General features: G+C 43.2%; 2 pseudogenes; one reads left to right on the forward strand and one right to left on the reverse strand.

The window, feature by feature from the left end:
• Positions 1-12,231: 12,231 nt before the first annotated feature.
• LOC134984597 (5S ribosomal RNA) lies at positions 12,232-12,351 on the reverse strand (annotated as a pseudogene).
• Positions 12,352-18,467: 6,116 nt separating this feature from the next.
• LOC134984598 (5S ribosomal RNA) lies at positions 18,468-18,587 on the forward strand (annotated as a pseudogene).
• The last annotated feature ends 3,263 nt before the right edge of the window (positions 18,588-21,850 follow it).

A 21,850-nucleotide genomic window follows, 5' to 3' on the forward strand; every position in this document is an offset into this window, starting at 1 on the left:
CCACTTATGTCATCTCATCGTTGGAAGCCGGTGTCAAACTTTTGACGGACTGGAGCATCCCTGTCTTGGCCCCTCTGTCCTCTCAAGGTCCTCCTGTGCAACCGGACTGGTCCAAAGTGGGTTGACAATCTACTAACTCAATACCTCCATTCTCTCTGGTTCTTGTTGAGTTGAAGGCACCTAGTGCCGGGACAGTATCTGTTCTCTGTTTCTAATGACTTTCCACATTTATATGGTTTGTCCATGGCATGTGTCTTCGCCTTTGACCGGACTTCTGTTAGAGTGCTTCCTACGTTGGCACTGGGTTCTGTTATTACATCCGCAAGTATCGTTCATTTATGGTATCTATATATGGTATTTGATGTATCTCATGTGCTCCCATACTTAGTTTGTATGCTTATCTCTTGTGGTTCTCATATGTTACGTTACATATAAGGTTTCATGGGTGAGGCTTGCAATGGCCTGCCCCCACAAGTTAACTATGTTGCCATATTGGGTTTTTTTTGTGGCACCTACTGTGGCCCGATATACTAGGCCTTTTGGGTTCTTTTCAAGTTTTTCTGGTTTTCCCCATCCCCCTTTTTTTATTTGATTTTTTTTATTCCCTGTCCCTTCTAAGTTCTTCCGACAGGTACACCCATGGCACCCATAGGTACTTTTGTTTTTATGATCATTGATGGTTAAGGTAATTTCTCTTAATGTTAAAGGCCTGAACTCCCCCCATAAATGTCGATTGGCCCTTACTTCATTTCACCGCTATAGAGCTGACATTGGGGGTCATTCCAAGTTGATCGTAGATGTGCAAAATTTTGCACAGCTACGATCATGTTCCCTGACATGCGGGGGGATGCCCTGCACAGGGCTAGCCCACCCCGCATGTCAGTGCCGGCCCCCCGTAGAAGTGCAAAGGCATGCCTTTGCACTTTAGGAGTAACTCCCAACCAGCGCAGCTTTAGTGAGCTGGCCAGGAGCTACTCCTCACTCCCCGGTCTGCAGTGGCTGTGTATGACGTCATGCAGCTGCTGTGGCCCGCCCCCCGTTCGGTCCGGCCACGCCTGTGTTGGCCGGACCGCGCCTACGAAACGGCAGCCAAATGCCGCCATTTCGCCCATCGATCGCCTCTGCCTGTCAATCAGGCAGAGGCGATCGCTGTCCTGCTACAGTCTTCGGCCATCCGGCATGAGCAGGTGCATTACGGCGCCGGCGCAGCAGGGACCAATTCGCCCTGCTGCATTAAAATGCAGCGAGTGAACGGGTCAGAATGACCCTATTGTGGCTTTTCAAGAGACACATTTTTCTTCTTCATCCCCCCTAGTTTTCCATGATCATAGGTACCCCACCTGTTATACTACTGATGGCCCCACTAAACGCAATGGCGTGGCTATATTATTTCATAGACATACCCCTTCTACTCTGCACCGACAAATCAGATAAAAATGGTCGTTATCTTATTCTTATAGGTACAGTACTATTGACAATACCTTGGTAACCTTAGTATCTATATATGCCCCTAACTCCCATCAAATCCCATTCCTACTGGAAACCCTTGAGGAATTATATAAAATTAGGCAGGGGGGCGCTTACACTATTATGTGATTTTAATTTAGTCCTCGATCCTAAAGTCGATAGATCTTCCTCACAAGGCCCTAGCCCTTCTCCTCGAGATATAGGCCCGTCCCTTGCTTTCAGGAGCTACTTATGGAGTTCGACGTGTATAATGCCTGGCGCGTTTCTTCCATTACAGAGAGAGACTATACTTTCTTTTCTGCTGTTCATAGTAGTTATTCCAGGATTGATCTTAATCTTATTCTTCTAGATAAGAGGACTCTTCAACATACTCGGAAAATTTAAATTCTTCCCGGTACTTGGTCTGACCATGCCCCTATATTGTGGTCCTGGGATGTATGTTCTTTCTTTCCCCCCCCCCGTTGACTCCCAGAATATCAATTGCCGAATTCTGAGACTCTAAAGGCCCTTACAGATTCTCTGTCAATGTATATGCAAACCAATACCCCTGACGATACCTCTATTTTTACGTATTGGTGTGCTTTGAAAGCGGTACTACGTGGCACGTCCATCCAAAAAGGGTCTCAACTTAAGGCTCTCTCTAGGAAAACACAAGCTGACTTGGAGTTATCTCTATGGTCTTTGGAGTCTCAGAATCAAACCCATCCTTCTCGGGCTTTACATAAACAACCCAGGAGGTGCGGAGCCAACTTCAGATGCTTCTCATGCTTCGTATACAATCGGCCCTGGCTCACCTTTGCAGTAAATTTTATACAGCTGGGAACAAAGCCACCCGTTTGTTAGTGCACAAACTTCATGGTCGCCAGGCCTGTAACCGTATTAGATACCTCATTGCCCCTTCAGCTAAACCATGCCTTAATCCCCTTGATATTGCTAATTTATTTTCAATATTCTATGCTAAACTATATAACTTACACGAGGACTCTTCTATACCTCAGCCCTCTGTGGCTTCTATCTCCGCTTTTTTAGATGACCTTCCCCTCCCCTCCTTGGATGAAGACACCTTGACATCTCTGAATGCCCCTTGGTCTTTGGAAGAGATACAACTCGTAATTCGGCAATTGCCAAAAGACAAAGCTCCTGGGCCTGGTGGCTTTATTAACTCTTTTTAGTCTACATTTAGTGAGATACTTTACCCTATCCTCCTGCAACTCTATTCCCAAGTTTCCACTATTGGATCTTTCCCGGCAGAAATGGTTGAAGCCCAAATCATAACTATCCCAAAACCAGGTAAAGACCCCTCTGACTGCAAGAATTACCGGCCTATAGCCCTCCTTAACACCGATCTGAACATTTATGCTAAACTAATAGCTAATCGATTAAATCCTTTTCTCCCACAACTCATGCATCCAGAACAAGTGGGTTTTGTCCTTGGCCGTCAGGCCCCTGACAACACTCGAAGAGTCCTTGATTTAGTTGAGTGGTCTTCCCGTACTGAATCATCATTTCTCTTACTCTCTCTCGATGCCGAAAAGGCATTTGATCGCTTCCATTGGGGTTATATGTGCCAGATGTTGTCCAGGTTTGGACTCCAAGGGGACATCCTTCATTCTATATTAGTTCTCTATGAAGGCCCTTCTGCTAGAATATTTAGTAATGGTTTTCTTTCCTCCCCGTTTCATATCTCCAATGGTACCAGGCAGGGGTGCCCCATTTCTCCATTGATATTTGTGTTGGCTATTGAACCCCTTGCCCAAACAATTCGTCTCTGTCTGAAATTTCCCGGTCTTACGGTTTGTAATACCTCCCACAAACTCTGCCTCTTTGCAGACGATGTTTTATTGTTTGTATCTGATCCGGGGACTTCGTTACCCATCCTACATGAAATTCTAGGACGCTTTAGCGCTGCTTCATACTATAAGTAGAACCCACGAAATCGGATGCTCTTCCTATTAATATCCCAACTACAGTTTCAATACTTTTAAAGACGCGTTTTCCATATATGTGGAAAGACTCCTTCCTAACAAATTTGGGAGTCTCCATCCCTTCTCATATCCAGAATGTACACTCTGTCAATTATGTGCCGCTATTGGCTCAACTGACTTCACTGACTTCTGCTTGGATGGGTCTGAAGGTCTCCTTGTTGGGTTATTTATTCGGAGCCATTCCTTCCGCAGTTCCTCGTAAACTGTTAACCCAGATGTGAAAGTTAATGCTGTCATATATTTGGAAATGTAAACCTCCTCGATTGGTCTACGCATGTATGATTCGCTCTAAGTCCCTGATTTAACCAGGTATCACGAAGCATCTATGCTCTCCCAACTATGCGATTTATTTCTCCCCCTCACTCTAAACCGTGGGTAGATCTAGAACGTGCCCTCTTTCAGGATTTCCCCCTCAATGACCTTCTGTGGCTACCCCGACAACTCCACCCCCACTATTCATTATCACCTTCTGCCATAGCCGATACCTTAACAATTTGGGACTCTAGACTCTCGTCTTCCTTTGATATTACTGTTCCCACTAGAAAAATGTCTGTCTGCATTAAATTATTACCTCGTCTTCATTTCTCCTACTGGAGACGTTTAGGTATAGATTCCCTTGCTGATGTCTTCTCCCCATCTTCTATTTTGTCATTTTCAGAACTATGCGCTAAGTATAGTCTCGACCCCTCAGTTTGGCTCTATTATTACCAACCTAAACATTGGATCGACGATACGACTACTAGCCCTAACGTCTTCTAATTTCACTCCAGCACTATCCTGAACCGATTGGCTAAAACTTCATCTCGTGGAGCTATATCTGTTTGGTATGGTCTGCTAACACCTCCAGATGCCACGGCTAAATCTGCCGTTCAAATTAAGTGGGAAGCTGAACTCCATTGCACATTCTCTCCTAAACAATGGTAATCTATTCACTTTTCTTCCTTCTCCCTTTCTACCTGTACCAACCACACTGAAATGCATATTAAACTTTTAGATTGTACTTCACCCCATATAAACTACATAACATTTGGCCAACTAACTCTAAATTCTGTTGGCGCCTTTGCCACTATGAAGGCACACTCTTACATATTTTTTGGGAATGCTCTACGTTCCTTTTGGGATAAAGTATATGACCTTATCCATTCGATCACTGGTCTTCAATTGACTCAAGACCCTTCTTTAGCGTTGCTGCACTGGTGCCCTGACACTGTCCCCAAATCTACTCGTTATGTCCTTGGTCACATTCTAATTGCAGCCAGAGCTGCAATTGCTCAAAACTGGAAATCTCCCTCCTCCCTCCCTTCGAAAGTTATTTCTAAGACCCAATTCCATTTCGAGATGGAAACTATACTCTACGATTCCCTCTTCTCCCATTTTGAAGTGGCTTCCATGGCATACATATATTACTGAGACTAAGGGAGTTCCCCTTCGTCCCCCAACTTACAGAGCCCTCCATGTGACTTGAGAAGCCCTTTATCTGAAGAATATTCATGATTTGTGATTGTATATTTTACGTGATGCTTTTCGATGTCCTGTCTCTCCCCCTATATTATTTTTTCCCTATTGTTACCCTATTCTCTTTTGTTTTTTTCTGTATTCTTGTTTTAATTCTATAATATGAATAAAAATGTAATGTTGAAAAAAAAATCATGGGTACAGTTGTTAAACTAAAAGCACACTGTTCCTGTATGCTGTGAAAATCCAGGGGTGCTGGTAGTCTTGTATGCTGTAAAAATTCAGGGGTGCTGCTGTTAAGATATTACACTGGTCCTGTATGCTGTAAAAATGTAGGGGTGCAGTTGTTAAAATAAAAGCATACTGGTCCTGTATGCTGTGAATATCCAGGGGTGCTGGTACAGTCTTGTATGCTGTAAATAATTCAGGGGTGCAGTTGTTAAAATAAAAGTAAAACTGCTCCTGTATGCTGTTAAATATAGGGTTGCTGATGTCTTAATAATATTACACTGGTCCTGTATGCTGTACGAATACAGGGGTGCAGTGAAAATAAAGGGGAACTGCACTGTGTGCTGTAATAATAAAGGGGTGCTGTCCTGTGGAATTGAGAACAATTTGGAGATCAGGAACCACTTCCAGTTCCTAGTACTAGAGCTGAAGCTGCTGCTGCCACCAGTCATGACATTTACGATGCAATTCCATCAATGTCGTCTGCTAAGGCCGATGTCCAATGTCATAGAGGGCGTGTAAAATCCGAGAAACAAAAATAAATAATAAAAAAAATAATGATTATCTGATGAAATACATAAAATTGCCAATATGCCATTCAGGACATGAAGTGGCAAGGAAAGGCTAAGGCCTTGGCCTATATTCATGACTGGTGGCTCAGCTCCTCATGAGGATGGAAGCCCTCCTCCCTCTTGAAAAATTAAAAACATTAAGCTTGTTAAAGCACAGGAAAAAACAACTGTGCTTTCAGAGATATTGAAAATCCCCAAGGAGAGTCCAAATGTGTCCGTGGTTGCGATGTCTAGGCCTGACCTTCCCAAGACTGTATGGAAAGAGGAGGCTCCTACCACCATTTGCACGCCCCCTGTAAGTGCTGGGAGGAGCACCACCAGTCCAGTTGCTGATATTGAGATTGAGGATGTCACTGTAGATGTACACCAGGATGGGCAGGATATTGGTGTAGCTGGCACTGAGGAGGAAGTTTATGATGAGGATTCTGATGGTGATGTGGTTGGTTTGAATAAGGCACCAGTGGAGACAGTTGTTGTCCATGGGATGAGAAAGCCCATTGTCATGACTGGGCAAAATACAAAAAAGCCACCTCTTCGGTGTGGAATTATTTATCTACAAATCTGGACAACAGGTGTCAAGCTGTGTGTTGCCTTTGTCAATTTGTAATAAGTAGGGGTAAGGACATTAACCACCTAGGAACATCCTCCCTTATACGTCACCTGCAGCGCATTCATCAGAAGTCATTTCCAAGTTCAGAAACTTTGGGTAATAGCGTAAGCAATCCACTGACACCTAAATACCTTCTTCCTGTTGTACCCAAGCAGTCCTTTGAGAGGAAGATGAAATATGACAGCAGCCACCCTGTTGCAAAGCAGATAACTGAGGCCATAACAACTATGCTGGTGGTAGACGTGCGTCCAGTATCCGCCATTAGTGCAGTGGGATTTAGACAGCTGATGACATTCTGTGTCCCCGGTACCAAATCCCGTCTAGATTCCACTTCACTAGGCAAGCGATTCCCAGACTGTACAGGGACATTGTGAAAAGTGTCCTCTGTGTCCTGAAAAATGAGGTTGTACCTAATGTCCACTTAACCATGGACATGTGGACAAGTGGAGCAGGGCAGACTAAGGACTGCATGACTGTGACAGCCCACTGGGTAGATTTATTGCATACTGCAGCAACAACAGCAGTGGCACCAGCATCTCACAAACACCAACTCGTTCCTAGGCAGGCTACGCTGTGTATCACCGGTTTCCATAAGACGCACACAGCTGACAACCTCTTACAGAAACTGAGGGACATCATCGCACAATGGCTTACCCCACTTAGACTCTCCTGGGGATTTGTGATATCGGACAATGCCACCAATATTGTGCGTGCATTACATCTGGGCAAATTCCAGCACGTCCCATGTTTTGCACATACAATTAATTTGGTGGTGCAGAATTTTTTTTAAAAACGACAGGGACGTGTATGCAATGCTGTCGGTGGCCCGAAAAATTGTGGGCCACTTTCAACATTCAGCCACAGCGTGCCGAAAACTGGTGCGCCAGCAAACACTCCTGAACCTGCCCTGTCATCACCTGAAGCAAGAGGTGGTAACGAGGCGGAATTCAACACTCTATATGCTTCAGAAGATGGAGGAGCAGCAAAGGGCCATTAATGCCTATACGTCCACCTATGATACAGGCAAAGCAGAGGGAATGCACCTGACTCAAGTGCAATGGAGAATGATTTCTGTGTTTTGCAAGGTTCTCAAACCCTTCAAACTTGCCACACGTGAAGTCAGTTCAGACACTGCCAGCTTAAGTCAGGTCATTCCCCTCATCAGGATTTTGCAGAAGCAGCTGGAGAAATTGAAGGAGGAGCTAATACGGAGCGATTTTGCTAAGTATGTGGGACTTGTGGATGGAGGGTTTATATCTAAAGAAGGCTTAATGTGTGGCGCACTCTTTTTTGTTTATGTTCCATGAATAAATGAAAACATAACTTTTATTATTTTTATTTAAGATAGATTTTTCAATAGGCATGACATAAGACAATTAATTGTCAGCCTGGAAAGACAAAAACTTAAGGAAAGATATAAAATAATTTATATACCAGCATTACCTATGTATGGGTATATGGGTAGAGCAATAATTGATATAAGCAAGTGAAACATTGAACATATATGTTTCTTTGTGCCTTTGAGAACGATCCCACTGAAATACATTAGGTAGTAACACTGTCTTAACGTGTGATACGCTACGGGTAGTAACAAAGTGGTCATTGTAAGACATAGTGGTTACCACAAAAAGGCTGCTTAGGTTGTATGCAGTAGTAACGCTCTGCAGGGAGCACTTAGGTTATATGCCGCAGTAGTGCTCTGCAGGGAGCAGTTAGGTTGTATGTAGTAGTGACGCTCTGCAGGGAGCACTTAGGTTGTATGCAGTAGTAACGCTCTACAGGGAGCACTTAGGTTGTATGCAGTAGTAACGCTCTGCAGGGAGCACTTAGGTTGTATGCAGTAGTAACGCTCTGCAGAGAGCACTTAGGTTGTATGCAGTAGTAACGCTCTGCAGAGAGCACTTAGGTTGTATGCAGTAGTAACGTTCTGCAGGGAGCACTTAGGTTGTATGCAGTAGTAACGCTCTGCAGGGAGCACTTAGGTTGTATGCAGTAGTAACGCTCTGCAGGGAGCACTTAGGTTGTATGCAGTAGTAACGCTCTACAGGGAGCACTTAGGTTGTATGCAGTAGTAACGCTCTGCAGGGAGCAGCTGTAAAACTGTTTTTTTCTGAGATCACAATCCCGTTGTGAAAGGATCTCAGAAATTTGATAAATAAAACCTGTGTTTAAATTCCTTTTATATTTCACTTGCTTATATCAATTATTGCTTTACCCATATACCCATACATAGGTAGTGCTGTTATATAAATTATTTTATATCTCTCATTCATTTTTTTGTCTTTCCAGGCTGACAATCAATTGCCTTATGTCATGCCTATTGAAAAATCTATATTAAATAAAAATAATAAGTTATGTTTTAATTTATTCATGAAACAAAGAAAAAAGAGTGCGCCACACATTAAGGCTTCTTTAGATATAAGCCCACTAGCGGGTTTTTTCTAAACCCCCTAACCAGTCATTGCAATTTGCTTAATGGCCCACCTCCAACCAGATTGGCTAATCTTTGGTATTAACACTTTCGGATTATTCCCTTTATCGGTTGGTTCATACATAGAAGGATCATAAAACAATTATCATTTGGGCCTGTGCATAGTCCCTCAGACTTAACGTCTTCCCTGGAAATACTTGTGGATGGAGCCCTTCATTCGCTTTGCCAGTATTCACGGGTGGTCAATCTGTTGAAATCAGAGCACTACATTTTGGCCACTGTGCTCGATCCTAGGTTTAAAGCCTACGTTGCATCTCTCTCTCCGGACACAAGTCTGCAGAGGAGGAAAGATCTGCTGGTGAGAAAATTGTCAGCTCAAGCGGAACGTGACCCGCCAACAGGTCCTCCTTCATTTTCTCCAGCAACTGGGGCTGCGAGGAAAAGGATAACATTTCTGAGCCCACTCGCTGGACACAAAAGTAACAATACAAGTGACACATTAACAGGAAATGGTTTCTGTCACCATAGCGACAATTATCTGGAAATAAGATAATACACAGACACATAAAAAGACTCAATGGAAATCTTTTGTTTTTTAACAACTTTATTTCATATCTTTAATACACAGATTTTCTCTATATTTTAAACTTCAAAAATACTTTACTCTGCACAACATGGATAAAATATCCTTTAAAGCACAGAAACAATTCAAGTTACATTATAGTATTGCAGGTAAGTAAAACAGATCAGGAGAGCCAAAACCCTATGGGGGTCATTTAGACCCAGCCGCAATAGCAGCCCGCAGCAGTTTGCTGGTGGTGGCAAAATGCACGTGCGCATCGGCCGCACAGACACGCACATTGCGGCCGCATCCCTGAGGGGTGAACGAGGACGGGCCAGGACCATTCTCCGGGGGCTGCGTGATGTCACATCTGTGTTCATCTCTGATTAACCCCCTATAGGCTTCCAGAGTGCACCTCATATCTCATCTTTTCCAAGTTACTACACATGATATGAGATCGGTAGCAGCACTACTTTCAGGATTATTACACAGAACACACATAAAGGCTGACACAGCAAATAACAGTAACACATACAAGGGATTAATTAGACATAAGGAAGCATAAGCATCATTAAGTCTAATTATCAACTGGTTCTGTGCGGAACCCATACACCTCTTTACTGCCTCCAGCAGCCCCTGGTACTGCACTGTGACCATCCACCCTGTCTCCCCCTACTACTGCCACCACCCTGTCTCCCACCCCACTACTGCCACCACCCTGTCTCTCCCCACTACTGCTACCGACTTATCTCCCCCCACTATTGCCTCCGCCACATCTCCCCCAACTAGCCCCTCCTACTACTGCCACCCACCCTGCCTCCCACTACTGCCACTGCCATCTCCCCCCACTACTGCCATCACCATGTCTGCTTCCACTGCTGCCACCACCCTGTCTCTCCCCACTATTGCCTCCGCCACATCTCCCCCAACTAGCCCCTCCTACTACTGCCACCCACCCTGCCTCCCACTACTGCCACTGCCATCTCACCCCACTACTGTCACCCACCCCACCTCCCCCCACTACTGCCACTCAGGGACGTGCAGTGATCTAAATGGCTCAGGAAGTACTGGCTAGAGCCAGATTTACACACAACATATGAGCCAAAGTGTACATGTGGGCATTATACACAGGTGCAGCAGTATATACATCCGGGCATTATACACAGGTGCAGCAGTATAAACTCTTGGAAATTTGGTGACTTTTGATCAGAGATGTGCGGAAAAGATACACAGGTGGGGCACTGCCTCCCCTGCCATAGACTTTTTACTCCGGAGTTTTGGTTATAAACATGATTAGAATAATGCAAAGAAGATATTTATAACAGTCTTTGTATTTTTCGTATACAGTAAAAACTCTTGCACAAACATTAGTATAACAGGAAAGGCTCTGCCTCACCTCACTGCACGTCTCCCCCCACTACTGCCACTGCTCTGTCCCCCCCCCCCACAACTGCACTTGCCCTGTCTCCCTCTGACATCTCAGCACTGCTTGGGGACAATATTACCCATAGACAGTGCCTCAGGCAGCTCCTGCTACCGCACTAGTGCCACCACCCTGTCTGCCCCTCTGACATTTCAGCACTGCTTGGGGATTCTTGGTACTGCTGGTAACAGTCCTTCATCTCCAGATGGAAGTAAGAAAGCAGGGCAGTAAGGAGGCAGAAGCTGCTTCTGGTACCATGGATCCTGGTCATTTCGGGCTGGGAGAGTCAGTAAGATTATGTAATAGTCACCATCTTACCGGCAGCCGGTGAAGGGAGCAGAGAATGGGTGTTATGTGGCAGGAACGGGCTGGTTAGGTAACAGCCTGGCTGCTGCATTCTGTACAACCGGTGCAATTCTATTGCTGGGAGACCCAGGTAGAGGACATTGCAGTACTCTATGTGTGATGATACAAGTGCATGTATGACTGTAGGTAGATCTTCTGAGGGAATTACATGCTGGAGTCTGGCTATGTTCCTCAGATGAGGATCTGATTGTGGCTGATACCTGATGTCTAAGTGTCACTCCACCATCCAGGACACCAAGATTCCGCACATGATCAGCATTTTGTAACTCTGAACCCCCAAGCGTAAGTCTGGTTGGTAGGCAAAGCTGAGCTGTAGCCATGCCCTTTGTTGGTGAGCTTCTATCATAAGGACCTGTTTCGCCAGGACTGAGTCACAGCCAACTGGCATCACCCACACCTGGGGCTCAGCTAGACAACCATTTAGGATTGGTACTGGGTTCTCAGTACCTGGAGAAAAAGACAGGTCATCTGTATAGCAGTGGTAGATGAGGGCATGACATCACCCAGTGTTATGCACACCAGTGCCTGCAGGAATGTACTGGTTTGGGAAATGGGTTTAGAAGGGAACCGCACCAGTCCAAGCAATAATGTATAAATAGTTAGTAACCTCTGAAAAAAACTGAATTTAAATAGAATTTCTTCTGTATATGGCAAATATAGATGTTGTAGGAGTTTTTCCCAACACCAATGTTGCTTTCAGTGGTGCTCCCTAGAGTCAGAAAGTATCAAGTACCAAAAATAACCAAAGAAGGTTCAAAAGAAAGGACTCTTTTTTGGGAGCACTCTTGATTCAGAGGAAAATGCTATACTTAATAAATTTTCAAAACAACAATTAATCAATATAAATCAAATCCTAGGAGTAAATGTGTGTGAAAAACATAGCTTAGCGAAAATATTAATAATTCTAGTTATTCGTGATCTCAGATTCACGATTGATGAATTGCCGGAGAGTAGAATTCTGTGATGCCTATGTCAACAAGAATCTGCATCATATTTTTTGAAGTGTATGACCATCATTCATACTGCTGATATCCATTACGGATTATATAAGTGCAGAAAGTAAAATCATTGGTCATGCGAATCCCAATATTGCATGACATAAAGTTGAGTGCCACTGTGTCCAAAAGTCAATTTTTTGCAGTACCAGGGTGTTCAGAGGAGGTCTCCCTTCCTTGTACTAACCCGGCCTTTCACTGCTTAGCTTCCAAGTTCGGAAGAGATTGGGCATCTCCAGTGAAGTGTGACCGCAATTATTGGACTTTCCTCCTTGGTCACTCCAAATATATGTCAAATGGTTGCTGTATGTTAGGAATGGAAATAGTATGTGATTCGTAACAAATGAGTTACAAAAGAAAGTTACATGCAATCAGCTAAATCATCAACATATGACACAGTGGTCACAAGGGTTAATTACATCTGCGTGACACGGCGGTCATAAGAATACATACATATGATTATGAATAATCAGCAGATGCAGTGAAACAGTCACAAAAAAGGAAGGAGAAAATAGACGTATGCAATTATCCTAACAATCACCAGCTGGTTAATCAGCATAAGACACAATGGTCACAAAAGAAGATAATTATACATACAACCCCTGATTAAGTGACTGAGTTTTGTTGATTGACCTGTAATTAGCTGACAAACAGATACATGACACAGCGGCCATATAAAGAAATTATATGCATGTAATAAAACGATCACCGACTAATTAATTAGTATATGACACAATGGTCACCAAGAGATGATTATAAACACAATTCCTTGATTATACAGCATGTGATATCAAAATCACAGAAGACATGTAGTTAAGGATAATGAATGTGGGAAATTCACAAATGCCACGTATAATTACTAAATGATTATCCTTATATCTGGGCTCAGAGCAGATCATCAGTACGGCCGTACCAATTTAGATAATTGCTTTAGATTATGCTGTAAAAGACAGCATATATGTATGGCAGAATGGCTGACAGACGGGCATAAATTATCAGGATACCCGTTCTTTATGACAGACCTGTGTGGCGTAACAGCAGGCAAACGGAATAAGTCAGTCAGAAGGTTATTGGTGATAAAACCCCTCTGGGTCAATGGGGAAAAGAAAAAGGGGAAGGGGTAGGAAAGGAAGGGCGGAGAAAAAAAAAGGGGGGGGGGGAAGGGGGGGGAGGGGGAGGCTTTTGAAATGGTAGGGAAAAGATGTGTATAACAGCAGGTTATAATTGAACCTGCAGAGTCTGTTAAATGATTTTGTAGAAAAAAGAGGGGGATAACTGCAATTGACAGTTTAAAGCGTTACAATTAGGTACTGAAAGAATGGTTGAGTTTTCTCATTGGTGTTGAGTATATACGATACCAGTACTGTTGTTTGTAATGTAGTTCCGTTTGTAGCTGAGTGGAAGCTCCGAAGATTGCGGCGGCGTGTGTCCGTATTGATGCTCCAGGGGAGCGGTAGTTTGGAGCCGTTGCTATGGGGATGCTTCAAGAGCCGCTGCCGCGTCTGTCCGTGGTCTCTCTGAAGGAGAGCGATGGCTGGGGCCGTTGCCTGGTGATGGTCTGAGCGCTCCGGCTGGCGCGGTCACGTGTGCGCAGCACGTGATCGCTATACCTCCTGACGTACGTTTCGCAAGAAAAGCTTAGTCACAGGACGTGATGAGGTCACTGAGGATTTCAGTTTATGTAGAGCAGGGCTCATAGTTGATTGGATAGAATTAATGATAGACATGCTGATCCCCCAATCATAGTTAAGTTGAGTAAATTAGGCATCGTTACTAATTGTAACCGCCTGGGTTTAATTAATTTAACATACAGATAAATTAGCTGGGTGAACTTGAGGAAATTAAAGAAAAAGAAGATATGTAGAAAAAAGTATGTAAAGAACGGGAGAAACATGTGATAAGACAGTTAGTAATAATATTAAAAATAGAAAATACAATGTATATAGAAATATATATGTATATATATATATATATAGTTGATTGGGCAAGTGATCATGTTAATTATCTGTGTCAGTGATGGAGATACTTAATTGATGAATTGATTGGATAATGAGGTGTGATTATTAGTTAGGTCGTTATTAAGGTATGTTATATTATGTTTGAATGAGAAGGATGAGATAAATGGGATATGAAAGAGGGAGTGGGGTGAGTATGGTGAGTGAGGAACATAATTAAGGAGTGAAATGTATTAAACATATTAATGATAATTGAAGAAGGCAGGTGTAGTGCTTGTTAAGAAAAACCTCCGTGAAAGAAACAAGAGAAAGAAGAGATGTGACTTTGCACTGATGTGAATGTGTGAGGTGTTAGGAAGATTATATATATATATATATATATATATATTTTTTTTTTTTTTCTATACACATATCTATATTTTAGGTTGGCTGTGAAAAGAAGAGAGGGAGCTCTATATAGGATACCAGAGGTTATAGTATGGGGACATTAATTTAGATATACCCCATAATTTATGTGTTCATTCATGCCTGCTGGTTGTAAAGATCCCATCTTAAAAATCCATTCACTTTCTCTTTGCAGTAAGTTCTCAGTTAAGTTGCCTCCTCGTATTCCGAGTTTAATTTTCTCCAAGCCGAAAATTTTTAGCTCCTCCCATCTGTTTTCATGATGGGTATGGAAGTGGCGAGCGACTGAGGTTAATTGTTTCATCTTTGCCCTGTCTGAAATGGCGTTACGTATAGATCCTACATGTTCTAGGACTCGCTGTTTAAGCGGACGCGTTGTCATGCCAATATAGTTTTGGTTACAGCTACATTTTAGGCAATAGATAACCCCTTCAGTTCGGCAGTTCATGTAGTCTTTAATTTGTATCTTCTTTTCGAATTTGTCTTCTACTTCCTTTGTTGGGTGAATGTATCTGCAAGCTTTACATTTGCCACAGGGATATGTTCCAGTGACAGTTGTTTTTTTTGTAGGAAGTTTTTGAAAATGACTGCTTACGAGTCTGTCTTTAAGGTTTTTGGATCTGCGCCAACTCATGGCGACCTTAGGACCCAAATTTTCGGATAAAGTAGGGTCTGCATGTAAAATGTGCCAATGTTTTTGTATTGCTGTATTCACCTTCTTCCATTCTCGGCAGAAATTTCCGACAAAACGAATGGTATTGTCAGTGTTAGAACTCTTGGGTTTTCTCTTAAAGATTAGATCCTCTCTTTTAATAGTTTTGACCGTTTTCAAAGCTTTTTTTATGGAGGTATTGCTATATCCCCTTTCACATAGTCTGTTTGTCAGTTCTATACTTTGTGTTGTAAATTCCTTATCATCTGAACAGTTCCTACGGAGTCTGAGAAATTCCCCTTTTGGGATATTTGCAATGGTTGGGGGAAAATGGGAACTGGTTTGGTGTAGTAAGGTATTTGTTGCTGTGCTCTTCCGAAATAATTTTGTGGCAATCATTCCTTCAGAATTCTTGTAGATCATTAAGTCCAAAAATGAAAGTTCTGATTGGCTTATACTGTGTGTTAGATGAATATTCAGATCATTCTTGTTAAGATGTTCTATGAATTGGTGCAACAGGTGTAGGTCACCTTCCCAGATCATGAAAATGTCATCTATATATCTGTTCCACATGACGATATGAGACGTAAATCGATCATTATGGTCTTTGAAGATAATTTCCTTCTCCCACCAGCCAAGAAATATATTGGCATATGTGGGCGCACAGGCCGCCCCCATAGCCGTACCCCTTGTTTGGAGGTAGTATTTGTCGTTGAATGTGAAAAAATTGTAATGTAATACAAAATACAGTAACTTAATCAGAAAAGGATGAAAGTCATTCTTGGGTTCATTATGTAGAAAATGTTCTACTGCTCTTATTCCATCTTTATGACCTATTGATGTATATAATGCTTCGACATCCAGTGACACCAGATATTGATTTTCTTCCAATTTTAAATCATGCAGTTTCCTCAATATATCGGTTGTGTCCTGGACATATGAGGGAAGGTTCAGGACATATTGCCTGAGATGTAGGTCAAGAAAGGTACTAGCCTTTTCTGTTAGTCCCCCTAACCCAGACACAATGGGTCTCCCTGGGGGAGTTTCAATGTTTTTGTGTACTTTAGGTAGTAGGTAATAGGTTGGGATCTTGGGGTTTGGTGTCAATAGATAATCATACTCCTGTTTGGTAATTGTTCCTTGTGCTAGTGCTTGATTGAGAATATTTTCATAGATTCTTTTGTAATCTTGGAGGGGATTAAGTAGTATCCGTTTATAGCAGTTGGTGGTGTCGAGTTGTCGATGTGCTTCTTTAATATATTCTGTTATGGGCCAGAGGACAACATTACCTCCTTTGTCTGAGGATTTGAAGACGACATCTTGCCAAGTCTGTATTTCCCTTAGAGCAGTTCTTTCTTGTCGGGTAAGATTAGAATTACCCCGCTATTTATGTTTGTTGATATGGATGAGGTCAAATTCTTTCGCTACAAGTTTCATGAATACCGATACCTCTGGACAGATTTGTTCCTGTGGAAAGAAGGTAGACTTCTTTTTACATCTCGGTCTGGTAGTAGGATCCACTTCCATTTGCTGATGTTGTTCTTGTTCGAGTTCCTGCAATGCGTCTAGTGCTTCTTGCTCCATCTGTGATATATCTGAAGATTGGGATTCTAAAGATAATAGTGATGTTGTTTCCTTATCAGCATATAATTTAGTTAATAGCAGTTTCCTACCAAATAACTTCAGGTCTTTTTCCCACTTGAATCTGTCGAAATGCTCTGTAGGCGAGAAAGTCAGACCTTTTTGAAGTACGGATTCTTGAGCTTGTGTAAGTTCATGATCTGAGAGATTGATAATTTTTAATTTTGAGTCTTGGTCACAGTTCTGAGTTACCACCGCTCCTGTTGGTGTTGTCGTCTGTATGTGTTGCGGGTCTTTGGTGGTGAAGAATCCCATTGTCGCTGTCCTCTTCTTTTTGCGCCCCCGCCTCGTCTTCCCTCTCTTTGTCTTCCTCTTCCTATTCGTGAATCGCCTAAAAAAGACGTTGAATTTTGAGGGTTGGAAGGAATGTCACTTCTGGAGTTGGAACGTCCTTCTTTGGTGTAGTCTGCGGTATCCTCTGTTCCCGAGGTCTCCGCCTCAGATGATGAATATTGGCCTGTGTATTTGGGAGGATCTTTTCTCCAAGTTGGTTTTTGCCATTTGAAGATTTTCCCAGAAGCGAAATCTCTTTTATCTCTCACAAATTTGGTCTTTATTCTGTCTATGATAGTTTGTTCATAAGTTTGGAGTTCCAATTTATTTTTCTCAAAACACCGTTGGAATTGAGGGTCTTTCTCCCAATTTTCCAATTTTTTACCCAATTCCTCTAGATTTCTTTCACACTCTTCTAGAATAAGATTATTATGTTTAATAAGTACATTCATTAGGTCGTTAGAGCATTTCAAGAGGATGTTTTCCCATTCTTTAGTCAGATTTTCACTAGCCAGATCAAAGGTCGGGAAGACTCTTGGGCGAAGGCCACGTGGAGATATTTTGTTCTTAATATAGTTTTCCAACGTCGTGAGATCCCAATTAGTCCTGATTTGTTTTCTTAATGTCAAATTCAATTTCTGAAAGTCCTCTTCCCAGCTAATGTGGGGTTCAGTGTCTACTAGATCACTTGGAAAAATTTCATCCAAGTTATCCTTGTTTTTACATCTAGAGCTAAGCTCTTGTCTTAAACTGAAACTCATAGTCTGGTAAATTGTGTAAGGCACTCCTAGATTGACAATATATGAACGGGACAGGGAGTTCTAAGAGAAGAAAACAAAGTCCCCTTGATAGTATGACTGTGCAGGTATTCCCTAGAAAGCTGAGTTATCAGCCAGAAAATGGATTGGGAAATGGGTTTAGAAGGGAACCGCACCAGTCCAAGCAATAATGTATAGTTAGTAACCTCTGAAAAAAACTGAATTTAAATAGAATTTCTTCTGTATATGGCAAATATAGATGTTGTAGGAGTTTTTCCCAACACCAATGTTGCTTTCAGTGGTGCTCCCTAGAGTCAGAAAGTATCAAGTACCAAAAATAACCAAAGAAGGTTCAAAAGAAAGGACTCTTTTTTGGGAGCACTCTTGATTCAGCGGAAAATGCTATACTTAATAAATTTTCAAAACAACAATTAATCAATATAAATCAAATCCTAAATCCGAATCCTAGGAGTAAATGTGTATGTATATATATGTATGTATTCTTATGACCGCCGTGTCACGCAGATGTAATTAACCCTTGTGACCACTGTGTCATATGTTGATGATTTAGCTGATTGCATGTAACTTTCTTTTGTAACTCATTTGTTACGAATCACATACTATTTCCATTCCTAACATACAGCAACCATTTGACATATATTTGGAGTGACCAAGGAGGAAAGTCCAATAATTGCGGTCACACTTCACTGGAGATGCCCAATCTCTTCCGAACTTGGAAGCTAAGCAGTGAAAGGCCGGGTTAGTACAAGGAAGGGAGACCTCCTCTGAACACCCTGGTACTGCAAAAAATTGACTTTTGGACACAGTGGCACTCAACTTTATGTCATGCAATATTGGGATTCGCATGACCAATGATTTTACTTTCTGCACTTATATAATCCGTAATGGATATCAGCAGTATGAATGATGGTCATACACTTCAAAAAATATGATGCAGATTCTTGTTGACATAGGCATCACAGAATTCTACTCTCCGGCAATTCATCAATCGTGAATCTGAGATCACGAATAACTAGAATTATTAATATTTTCGCTAAGCTATGTTTTTCACACACATTTACTCCTAGGATTTGATTTATATTGATTAATTGTTGTTTTGAAAATTTATTAAGTATAGCATTTTCCTCTGAATCAAGAGTGCTCCCAAAAAAGAGTCCTTTCTTTTGAACCTTCTTTGGTTATTTTTGGTACAGGAATGTACTGGTGCCAGAACTGTTATGCACTCCAGTGCCTGCAGGAATGTACTGGCGTTTGAACTGTTATGCACACCAGTGCCTGCAGGAATGTACTGGTGTCTGAACGGATAGGTATGCAAAACAAATGAACTCACAGACAGACTGGGGAATATGACATTACGTACACAGAAGGTGATAGGGTAACAAAATACACACAAAGTGAACAGAGAAGCCCAGAGGCTAAGGAACTGGGTGTCTCCCTAGTATTAGTAATGCTCAGATGGGAAAAGCAAGATGTTGTGTTTTAATACGTAGAGAACCCGAAATGCTGTTGCTAAGGGCAACAGCAAAACCCTAAAGGGTTACCAACGGGTGTGGCAGTAAACTCCTTGGTCAGAGATGGAATTATAGACACAAGGAGAGTCTCCACAATCCTAATTCTCACTTGCAGTGCACAGGTTCAGCTTACTGCCACTAAGCTGACACCTGAACACCTTGCACAGTGAGACAGAATTTAGGCAGGCAAGTCTTAGAATACAGCCGCAAACTTGCTAAGTTCACAGAGTAGTAAAAGAACCCCAGCAAGCTAAACGACTGACTCCAGTCTTACTGCTAGGTCTGGATTGGCAGAGTGTAGTACCAAATCCCCAGGCCTATTTGCAGTAAGCAACAACAAATACAAAGCTACACAGTACTGGCTAACTTTCAGGAACTGACTAACCAACAAAGATTCAGCAGCATCTGCTTGACCTGAGAAGAGTCCTTATAAAGAAGGTGCTGTCCACGCCCCACTCAGACCTCACAGACTGTGAGCACAAAAACCAGCACCGGATCCCCTGCCGTGCACAGAGCCTGTAACCACTGCACAGCAAAAGACCCGAACCGGAGTATCAGCTGCGCTCAGTTTACTCCACTAGCACTTGTCTCCCGGTTGCCATGATGATGTGGCAGCACAGGGCAGGAGACCCTAACAGTACCCCCCCTCTGACGAGGGGTCAAAGAACCCCTACCACCGGGTTTATCGGGGAACTGCGAGAAGAAAGAGCGTATCAGTCTGGGGGCATGAAGATCACAACTGCGCACCCACGACCGCTCCTCCGGGCCATACCCCTTCCAGTGCACCAAAAATGACAGCCGACCCCGAACCATCTTGGAGTCAAGAATCCTTTCAACAACAAACTCCCTCTGGCCACGTATCAGAAGAGGGGAAGGTTTTCCACTGGATGAAGGATTACTAATCGCCCGTTTTAAAAGGGAACAATGAAATGTTTTATTGATACCCAAAGAACGGGGCAGATCTAACTGAAATGCCACCGGATTGATAACCCTGGTGATCTTATAAGGGCCGATGAACCGGGAGCCTAACTTATGAGATGGCTGTCTCAACTTCAAATTCTTGGTAGACAACCAGACGAAGTCTCCTAATTTGAAGCTGCAGGGTCTTTTCCGCTTATCAAAAACCCTTTTGGTCACTAATGACACAGACACGAGGGCTTTCTTCACTTTCCGCCAAATACCTCTAAGGACCGAAACCACAGAGGAACCACCAGGCGTGGAGTCCAGGGGGTCAAAAGAATTGGCCTTAGGATGATGCCCATACACACAAAGGAAGGGAGAGATCCCTGTAGCAGAGTGAGCAGCGTTGTTATAGGCAAACTTCGCCATGGACAGATGAGCAACCCAGTCAGTCTGACACTTGGAGACATAACACCTGAGGAACTGCTCCAAGGACTGGTTCACCCTTTCAGCCTGCCCATTAGACTGCGGATGGTAGCCTGACGACAAGCTGACAGAAATCTGGAGATCGGAACAAAATGCCCTCCAGAATTTGGCCACAAACTGGGATCCGCGGTTAGAGACCACATCAAGTGGCAACCCGTGGAGACGCACAACATGCAGCATAAATAATTCAGACAGGCGTCTGGCCGATGGCAGCCCAACCAGTGGAACGAAGTGCGCCATCTTCGAAAACCTGTCAACGACAACCCAGATGGCTGTCATCCCCGAGGATTTGGGCAAGTCCACCACAAAATCCATTGAAATGTGGGTCCATGGCTTAGATGGGATAGAGAGTGGATGTAATGGGCCAACAGGAACCCCTCTAGGAGTCTTATTTCGGGCACAGATGTCACATGCCCGAACCCACTGATCCACATCCTTAGCCACCGAGGGCCACCACACCGCCCTAGATAGCAACTCCCGAGTTCTGGCAATACCCGGGTGACCTGCCGACTTCTTGGCATGGAATTCCAGGAACACTCGCTGTCTTAACCTAGGAGGCACAAACAAAAGACCTACCGGAAGGTCTGGAGGAGCCTGCTCCTATGCTCTAAGGACTAATGATAAGAGGTCCTGGGTAATGCCCACTTTAATACATGATGGGGACACAATGGGCAACGGCTCCTCGGTGGTCTCCTGGATTGGAGCAAAACTCCGCGAGAGCGCATCAGCCTTGATGTTTTTTGACCCAGGGCGATATGTTATCAAAAAATTAAAGCGAGCAAAAAACAAAGCCCATCGTGCCTGCCTGGCATTGAGACGCTTCGCTGACTCTAAATATGCCAGATTCTTATGGTCGGTGAGAATTGAGACCACAAACTTAGCCCCCTCAAGCCAGTGTCTCCACTCCTCGAGTGCATCCTTAATAGCCAACATCCCGGTTACCCACGTCATAATTCATCTCGGCAGGCGAAAATTTACGGGAAAAGTAAGCACAGGGATGAAGGCGATTATCAGACACTCCCATCTGAGAAAGCACTGCCCCAATACCCATCTCAGAGGCATCCACCTCCACCACAAAAGGACGCTCTGGATCTGGGTGTCGCAGCACCTTGGCCGATACAAATGCCCTTTTGAGACGGGCAAAAGCCGCTTTA

The sequence above is a fragment of the Pseudophryne corroboree genome (genome assembly GCF_028390025.1).
Source record: "Pseudophryne corroboree isolate aPseCor3 chromosome 3 unlocalized genomic scaffold, aPseCor3.hap2 SUPER_3_unloc_69, whole genome shotgun sequence".
In the NCBI taxonomy this organism is placed as follows: domain Eukaryota; kingdom Metazoa; phylum Chordata; class Amphibia; order Anura; family Myobatrachidae; genus Pseudophryne; species Pseudophryne corroboree.